The sequence below is a fragment of the Salmo salar genome, unplaced genomic scaffold (assembly GCF_905237065.1).
Source record: "Salmo salar unplaced genomic scaffold, Ssal_v3.1, whole genome shotgun sequence".
In the NCBI taxonomy this organism is placed as follows: domain Eukaryota; kingdom Metazoa; phylum Chordata; class Actinopteri; order Salmoniformes; family Salmonidae; genus Salmo; species Salmo salar.
Window position 1 is genome coordinate 18,948 of NW_025547632.1, and position 10,167 is coordinate 29,114.

General features: G+C 38.1%; 1 long non-coding RNA gene across 2 annotated transcripts; it reads left to right on the forward strand.

Annotated features, from left to right (window-relative positions):
- Positions 1-2,919: 2,919 nt before the first annotated feature.
- On the forward strand, positions 2,920-6,842 carry LOC123732124 (uncharacterized). 2 transcript variants are annotated; one of them, XR_006762979.1, is made up of 3 exons: positions 2,920-3,006; positions 3,412-3,468; positions 5,267-6,842. It is a non-coding gene; the product is annotated as an uncharacterized lncRNA (long non-coding RNA). The 2 variants fall into 2 exon arrangements; XR_006762978.1 differs by having other exon boundaries at positions 2,941-3,468; positions 5,267-5,925; positions 5,963-6,842.
- Positions 6,843-10,167: the final 3,325 nt, after the last annotated feature.

The following is a 10,167-nucleotide window of genomic DNA, read 5'->3' on the forward strand; positions in this document are numbered from 1 at the left end:
TCTAGAGCTTGATTTTTAACCATTTGTAAGGTTAAGCTGATAAAAAAGGTGAGGTTCTGAATAGTGAAAAGGAAGCCACATCCCTACGTATCAGAGTCTGTATAGTTTCTGACTCCAACTGAGGTTCCAAATGTGAGGGGTTTGGAAATAGTATCTGAGGAAAATCTGTTTCATATTCACAATGATCTGATAACTTCAATCTTCTATGATAGACGTGTAGATCCCCTCCGGAGCTCCTCCCAGTCCACCTGTTTAGGAGTTGGTATGAAAGTCAGTTCACCTGTTTAGGAGTTGGTATGAAAGTCAGTCCACCTGTTTAGGAGTTGGTATGAAAGTCAGTCCACCTGTTTAGGAGTTGGTATGAAAGTCAGTCCACCTGTTTAGGAGTTGGTATAAAAGTCAATCCACCTGTTTAGGAGTTGGTATGAAAGTCAGTCCACCTGTTTAGGAGTTGGTATGAAAATCAGGCCACCTGTTTAGGAGTTGGTATGAAAGTCAGTCCACCTGTTTAGGAGTTGGTATGAAAGTCAGTCCACCTGTATAGGAGTTGGTATGAAAGTCAGGCCACCTGTTTAGGAGTTGGTATGAAAGTCAGTCCACCTGTTTAGGAGTTGGTATGAAAGTCAGTCCTCTTTCTAGAACCTCACTCTCGGCTTGGTTGAGCCCAATGGGACATTGCTGGTCAAGACCTCAAATGGGTTGTGAAGTAGTATGGACATATTGATGGAACAAGGTCACTAAACTGGTGGATAGACAGGGTAGCTCCAAGAGCCTCTGCTGTCATCTAGAGGGGGTTTCTCTGTACTGCTTGACACATGGAGACTCAATGGAGGCCCAGTGCAAGTGCTCAAAGTAAGGCCCAAACAATTGTTTGTCAGGCTGGGATCTATAAAGCAGTATGTTCTTCAATTAGATGCCAACTAATATTCATACAGGGACAATAGGTGGACAGGAGGAAGAATGGTGGTCCTGATTCATACAGGGACAATAGGTGGACAGGAGGAAGAATGGTGTTCCTGATTCATACAGGGACAATAGGTGGACAGGAGGAAGAATGGTGGTCCTGATTCATACAGGGACAATAGGTGGGGCAGGAGGAAGAATGGTGGTCCTGATTCATACAGGGACAATAGGTGGACAGGAGGAAGAATGGTGGTCCTGATTCATACAGGGACAATAGGTGGACAGGAGGAAGAATGGTGGTCCTTATTCATACAGGGACAATAGGTGGACAGGAGGAAGAATGGTGGTCCTGATTCATACAGGGACAATAGGTGGACAGGAGGAAGAATGGTGGTCCTGATTCATACAGGGACAATAGGTGGACAGGAGGAAGAATGGTGGTCCTGATTCATACAGGGACAATAGGTGGACAGGAGGAAGAATTGTGTTCCTGATTTTCACAATTCCTATTTTTTCTTTAGAGCTTCAGATTGAGATTGTTGTTATTCTCCAATATGTTTCTCTTCAGTGTTGCACTCTGGGTTCTCCAAGGGGAATACTCCCCCTATTCTCCTCTTGACAGTTGTAGCTCCATGCTTTTGCTGTGAATTGTCCACTGTTGGTATCAATTTATTTGGTCCCAAAAATACAAGTTTTAGCTGAATCCCCAGTTAGAATCCATGTGGGTCATTTAAACGTTTCTAAAACGATTAAAAGTACATTTAAAAAATGTGTTCCTGACATTTCACCACAATAGGCAATGGATAAAAAGTCGCCAAACAAAGCATAATGATGAATCATAATGAATCAGATTACATGGAGAGGGGGGGACCTGATCCTAGATCATAATGAATCAGATTACATGGAGAGGGGGGACCTGATCCTAGATCATAATGAATCAGATTACATGGAGAGGAGGGACCTGATCCTAGATCATAATGAATCAGATTACATGGAGAGGAGGACCTGATCCTAGATCATAATGAATCAGATTACATGGAGAGGGGGGGACCTTATCCTAGATCATAATGAATCAGATTACATGGAGAGGGGGGACCTGATCCTAGATCATCATGAATCAGATTACATGGAGAGGGGGGACCTGATCCTAGATCATAATGAATCAGATTACATGGAGAGGGGGGACCTGATCCTAGATCATAATGAATCAGATTACATGGAGAGGGGGGACCTGATCCTAGATCATAATGAATCAGATTACATGGAGAGGGGGGACCTGATCCTATATCATAATGAATCAGATTACATGGAGAGGGGGACCTGATCCTAGATCATAATGAATCAGATTACATGGAGAGGGGGGACCTGATCCTAGATCATAATGAATCAGATTACATGGAGAGAGGGGGACCTGATCCTAGATCATAATGAATCAGATTACATGGAGAGGGGGGACCTGATCCTAGATCATAATGAATCAGATTACATGGAGAGGGGGGACCTGATCCTAGATCATAATGAATCAGATTACATGGAGAGGGGGACCTGATCCTAGATCATAATGAATCAGATTACATGGAGAGGAGGGACCTGATCCTATATCATAATGAATCAGATTACATAGACAGGGGGACCTGATCCTGATTCAGCACTCCTCCTTTGAGACACTGCCTTTATGAATAAGGAATGCTGTTGTAAAGTCTAGTTACAGCAGGTGTTTACTGCCATCTAGTGGAAGATACCAATAAAACACTCTATTATCAGGGTGGGGAGACGGCTGAGTGCAGGATCCATGGTGAGATGACAAAAGAGGAAAACACACTATATGGAGAGAAGTACAAATAAAGTATTTCTGAACAATAAAGGACAGATTAAGATAATGAATACCTGGAATTACATATTATTACTAGTTAGTAGATCTCTTCTGTCATCATTATTTAACCATACACCGGTGACGTCAGAAGGGACGTGATTTCCTCATATGAAAGTGAAAGTAACTGTGGAACCGTTACAAAATGACTGTAGAAAATGTAGCGCACATTTCTCTGCAACATTAGAAGCAGGATAAATGTGTTGATTTGAAGGACAGACGTACAGACTCTGGTAAGTCTTGGCTACATATAACTATTATAAAGTTAGGTCGTAGTCAGACATTCAATAGACAGAGTAGGCTTGAGATATGATTCTTTATCATGCTGACCAACCTGGGCCCGTTTTCCACGATGGAATTTAGGCTTAACGCTGGAAACGCATAAGAAGTGGTAAACGATAATTAACAAAATACAAAGTTGAGTAAACGCTATTTTACAAATAAAAAGGTGCTTAAGCGCGTTTACGTGGGTTTACCCTCCACTACATCCCCGTTGATGTGGTGTGCAGCGTAGAGTGTATAGTCATTTAGTCTCTATAGACCAGGTGGCCAGTTGGTGAGAAACTGTTCAGATGGGGTGGTTTAGACCACTGCACCACCCAGGAGGTGACTGAAAGTAAATATGTGATTTTGTACAGGATCCATTTTGAGATGACAGAGCAGAAAACACTATATGGACAATACTGACAAATAAAGTAAGTATTTATGAACAATAATTCATTCTAAATGACAGAGTATGTGAATGAATACCTGGAATGAGATATTACTAGTTAGAAGAACTGTCTTGAGCTGAGTTGCTGACAGACAGCAGTTTTCAAAGTGGAAACTAATCAGTAGGTCTACATGTTATCAGTAAAACGTCTGGTAAAGATGGTGGAGGAGCTTTTACATTATATGGTTTAATGTTTATCTCAGGGTTTCTCATCCTTTGGTTCTTATCCAGCACGTACACACCTTACAGGGGAAAAACACAACTAAACCTGATTTCCAGTAAATTATAAGTTTAGCTAAAATAATGTAAGAGAGATGTCTTGAAGAAGGACTATAACATTTTTTAAGCAAGATTCAGAACAGTGTCACGTTACTGCTGTCTCATGTAACTGACTGTTAGCTCCACCCTCTGGTTACTGTTGTTATGTGAAGGGTGACTCCTTGACTACAGTTGAAACTGACTGTTAGCCCCACCCTCTGGTTACTGTTGTTATGTGAAGGGTGACACCTTGACTACAGTTGAAACTGACTGTTAGCCCCACCCTCTGGTTACTGTTGTTATGTGAAGGGTGACTCCTTGACTACAGTTGAAACTGACTGTTAGCTCCACCCTCTGGTTACTGTTGTTATGTGAAGGGTGACTCCTTGACTACAGTTGAAACTGACTGTTAGCTCCACCCTCTGGTTACTGTTGTTATGTGAAGGGTGACTCCTTGACTACAGTTGAAACTGACTGTTAGCTCCACCCTCTGGTTACTGTTGTTATGTGAAGGGTGACTCCTTGACTACAGTTGAAACTGACTGTTAGCTCCACCCTCTGGTTACTGTTGTTATATGAAGGGTGACACCTTGACTACAGTTGAAACTGACTGTTAGCTCCACCCTCTGGTTACTGTTGTTATGTGAAGGGTGACACCTTGACTACAGTTGAAACTGACTGTTAGCTCCACCCTCTGGTTACTGTTGTTATATGAAGGGTGACTCCTTGACTACAGTTGAAACTGACTGTTAGCTCCACCCTCTGGTTACTGTTGTTATGTGAAGGGTGACACCTTGACTACAGTTGAAACTGACTGTTAGCTCCACCCTCTGGTTACTGTTGTTATGTGAAGGGTGACTCCTTGACTACAGTTGAAACTGACTGTTAGCTCCACCCTCTGGTTACTGTTGTTATATGAAGGGTGACTCCTTGACTACAGTTGAAACTGACTGTTAGCTCCACCCTCTGGTTACTGTTGTTATATGAAGGGTGACTCCTTGACTACAGTTGAAACTGAATATAAGAAAGTATCTGTACAGGGTCATTTTGAGATGACAGAGCAGCTCATAGTTTAACCTCTAAACTGCAACTCAGTTTCCAAGTAAAGTGAGTATTTCAGGTTAATAATGTAGAATAAAGTAGAGGGAACATTTGGAATCCACTAAACTAGTGTCTAGGAGTGCTGCTGAGTCATTCCTACCATGTGGTGCCTTTTCTGTCCCCGGGAAATATCAGTTCTTATTTAGTGTAAAATGTGGATTCAAAAAGGCTTTAAATATCAGGTGTCCTTTACCTTATAAACACCAAAATATGGATCCTGAAAGGGAATGTTATGCATTTTAACACTTTTTGTCAGAAGATGTAGGCGTTTTTGTCCCCAGGTGTTATTTATCAACTTCTACAATAAATATAAGCCATAAAATAACAAAATGTTAAACTGTTTCTTCATTATTTTATAGTCCTAGTTGAAGTCTCTTTCATCAATGACTTTTTTCATGATTATTGTATTTATCTATCCATAGGGGAAGCCTGGGCAACTGAAATGTCTGAGCTTTTTCAACAGTGTAACTATGAACATCTGTACCAAAACCAAATGAAGGGAGACATAGATATGATTAAAAAACAACTGTTGATGCGACATGAAAAAAAGATGGGTGGAGGAGATGAATCATAAATCCAAATTGAGAACCTTTTGTTTGATTCAGGGTGAATTGGTGTGTGAGAGATATATTATGTATAACCTACCTAAAAGCAAGAGATCTCTATGTGCACAGGGAAGATCAGGGATATTGTCTCTGTGTATTGAAACAGGTCAGATCAGGGATATTGCCTCTGCGTATTGAAACAGGTCAGATCAGGGATATTGTCTCTGCGTATTGAAACAGTTCAGATCAGGGATATTTCATCTGCGTATTGAAACAGTTCAGATCAGGGATATTGTCTCTGCGTATTGAAACAGTTCAGATCAGGGATATTTCCTCTGAGTATTGAAACAGGTCAGATCAGGGATATTGTCTCTGAGTATTGAAACAGGTCAGATCAGGGATATTGTCTCTGCGTATTGAAACAGGTTATTTCAGGGATATTGTCTCTGTGTATTGAAACAGGTACGATCATGGATATTGCCTCTGAGTATTGAAACAGGTAAGATCAGGGATATTTTCTCTGAGTATTGAAACAGGTAAGATCAGGGATATTTTCTCTGAGTATTGATACAGGTCAGTATTGTGGTGAAATGGAGGAAAGACTATGTAACTATTGTGACCTTAAAGAAATAGAGAATTAAACTGATTTAATCCTCTATTTCCTTTTCTACCATGACATACGCTTGCTCTTATTCCAGAAAGACCACCAGATATACCCTGGCAGTATGTGATGAGTGATGAGGAGAAATTGAAATGTTTTTTTTGTCCATTGTGTATTTCCGTTTGTGGAATATTTAGATAAATCCTGGAATATAAGAAAAATGTTTACCTATAATTAAATTGTAAAAATATTTAGCTTCTGCGTGGTAAATGGTACATGTGTATATAGATTGTGTATAGACTTGTCTCCCATATGACTCTTCTATGTGGTAAATGGTATGTGTGTATATAGATTGTGTATAGACTTGTCTCCCATATGAGTCTTCTATGTGGTAAATGGTATGTGTATATAGATTGTGTATAGACTTGTCTCCCATATGAGTCTTCTATGTGGTAAATGGTACATGTGTATATAGATTGTGTATAGACTTGTCTCCCATATGAATCTTCTATGTGGTAAATGGTATGTGTATATATAGATTGTGTATAGGTTTGTCTCCCATATGAGTCTTCTATGTGGTAAATGGTATGTGTATATATAGATTGTGTATAGACTTGTCTCCCATATGAGTCTTCTATGTGGTAAATGGTATGTGTGTATATAGATTGTGTATAGACTTGTCTCCCATATGAATCTTCTCTTTGTGTCAGACTGGGTTCAAATTCCTTCTGTTTATTTTTCTGGGTTGATGATTCACCTCCTCTACCCATTTTCTGTATTTATTTATCTGTATATGTATGTATGTATGTGTATATATACAGTGTGTATGTATGTATGTGTATATATACAGTGTGTATGTATGTATGTGTATATATACAGTGTGTATGTATGTATGTATGTATATATATACAGTGTGTATGTATGTATGTGTATATATACAGTGTGTATGTATGTATGTGTATATATACAGTGTGTATGTATGTATGTGTATATATACAGTGTGTATGTATGTATGTGTATATATACAGTGTGTATGTATGTATGTGTATATATACAGTGTGTATGTATGTGTATATATACAGTGTGTATGTATGTATGTGTATATATACAGTGTGTATGTATGTATGTGTATATATACAGTGTGTATGTATGTATGTGTATATATACAGTGTGTATGTATGTATGTGTATATATACAGTGTGTATGTATGTGTATATATACAGTGTGTATGTATGTATGTGTATATATACAGTGTGTATGTATGTATGTGTATATATACAGTGTGTATGTATGTATGTATGTATGTATGTGTATATATACAGTGTGTATGTATGTTATGTATGTGTATATATACAGTGTGTATGTATGTATGTATGTATGTATGTGTATATATACAGTGTGTATGTATGTATGTATGTATGTGTATATATACAGTGTGTATGTATGTATGTATGTGTATATATACAGTGTGTATGTATGTATGTGTATATATACAGTGTGTATGTATGTGTATATATACAGTGTGTATGTATGTATGTGTATATATACAGTGTGTATGTATGTATGTGTATATATACAGTGTGTATGTATGTATGTGTATATATACAGTGTGTATATTATTGTACTGCTCTAGGGATATAATTATTGTTTGCATCACCTTATTTACTATTATGTATTGATTTTTACCTTACGTTGTTTTCATTCTTCATGTGATGCTCAATGCAGAGAGCACTGAAGAGGAATTATCATTTAATTACCACAGTCAATTATTGTAATGTTTATTTATGTGGCAATTAACCCCATAAGGGATGGGTTACCAGTTGGCGATTTGACACAAAAATAAAATGTCATTCATTCATTCATTTTTCATTCATATTATTTAATTTAAGTTTTTCTGTGTCCCCCTAATATCACTTCCACCCTGTTAGTTTGTTGTAATTCCTAGAGCAAAACAGAGAACACCATCATGTCCATACGAATCTCAGCTTTCAATAGAGTGGTACCATAATAGTTTGTTGGCCAAACCATTCAGACTCTACATACGATTTTGTGAGAATACAGATTTTCAGGATGTCTCATGGTCTGACAAACACCACTCTAGCTCTGACAACTAGATCATAATGAATCAGATTACATGGAGAGGGGGACCTGATCCTAGATCATAATGAATCAGATTACATGGAGAGGGGGGACCTGATCCTAGATCATAATGAATCAGATTACATGGAGAGGAGGACCTGATCCTAGATCATAATGAATCAGATTACATGGAGAGGGGGGACCTGATCCTAGATCATAATGAATCAGATTACATGGAGAGGAGGACCTGATCCTAGATCAGCTCTGAGACACTTCCTTTATGAATTAGGGCCCAGGAGTCACCAGGACCAACTTTAAATTGCTCTGGATAAGAGTGTTTGCTCAATTACTAAAATGTAAAATGAGTCTCCAGGACAGGCATTGACAGGACGGTCACAGCCACACGTTCACTGGTGAGGTAGGACACAAGATAACTGATAGATAGGAACAACAGTAATGATACATGGTTAGATAGGACACAAGATAACTGTTAGATAGGAACAATAGTAATGATACATGGTTAGGTAGGACACAAGATAACTGTTAGATAGGAACAACAGTAATGATACATGGTTAGGTAGGACACAAGATAACTGTTAGATAGGAACAACAGTAATGATACATGGTTAGGTAGGACACAACATAACTGTTAGATAGGAACAACAGTAATGATACATGCCCTCAATGTGAAGTGACATTAAACCATAAATACAGAGCACAAGTACCACCCTTTTATATAAACCTTTTAAGGTAGTAAGAAAATAAACATTGACTTAATATTTCAATAAAGAAGTCTTGAATTACCAATAAATCCCCTGCTAGCAATAGCTAGCGTGACATTACAGTGCACTGATTGACGGTGCTGGTTAATTCGTCATTAACATGGCTAGCTAAGCTAGCAGACACTTGATAAACTTGCAGAAATATGCTTTAAATACACAATAAATATATACATAGTCACATTCACTATTGACTTTGTGATATATGACCCAGTGTTCCAGATACACTATAGTGTTTTAGAGTTTTAAACAGTTTTTATGTCCAGCAGAAGGAGACGTCCTGTCAGAATATCTCTGACTGAACAGCAGGCAGACCAACTTTCCAATAGGGGAGAAGCACTCAAAACCCTCTACTTGTTCTTTCAAGGAAAATAATACAAAAATAATGGTAAGTCTGAAGACCTCTCGTATTAACAACCTTACTACAATGGCAGAAAATATATTTTTATGAATTCGACAACACATAATGAAAGGAAACGTTATTCATATCACCCCTCTTTCTGAGGTGAATGGTTTCACCCACTACTCTCCCGGAACTGCGGTGTTCTCTGATATCCCGTTCACGAGTATCCCTGTAGGCATAAATAAACAGAATATTCCTCATTTCAATTCAAATGGGTTAAATTAAATAGTAACGTTAACTGAAATCTGGACACTGACTGTAGGCCTATAATCTAATATAATATTAACTGAAATCTGGACACTGACTGTAGTGACTGTAGGCCTATAATCTAATATAATATTAACTGAAATCTGGACACTGACTGTAGGTCTATAATCTAATAAAATATGAACTGAAATCTGGACACTGACTGTAGACCTATAATCTAATATAATATGAACTGAAATCTGGACACTGACTGTAGTGACTGTAGGCCTATAATCTAATATAATATTAACTGAAATCTGGACACTGACTGTAGGTCTATAATCTAATAAAATATGATCTGAAATCTGGATACTGACTGTAGGTCTATAATCTAATATAATATTAACTGCAGAATTATGCATTTCTTGAATTTAAATGAAACAACAAATGATAATTTAGGGGTGGATAAATATTATTTATTTCAGTATCTCTTGAGATAATGTGAATGAGAGTGTAAGGTGTTATCTTTTACAATATGATGCAAGCAGACAGTATTTTCAACCTTATCAGAAACGTGTTTCATCGTTTTCTCAGCTTTTCATTTCCTTAAAACCCTTCAGACTGATGAGATATGGACATTTTGCACAGGACCAGTCTTTCCACTGTTCTGGAGTTATTGCGTTTTCTCCCCGGTCCCTAAACTAAACGTCAATTTTACTAGTGTTAACTA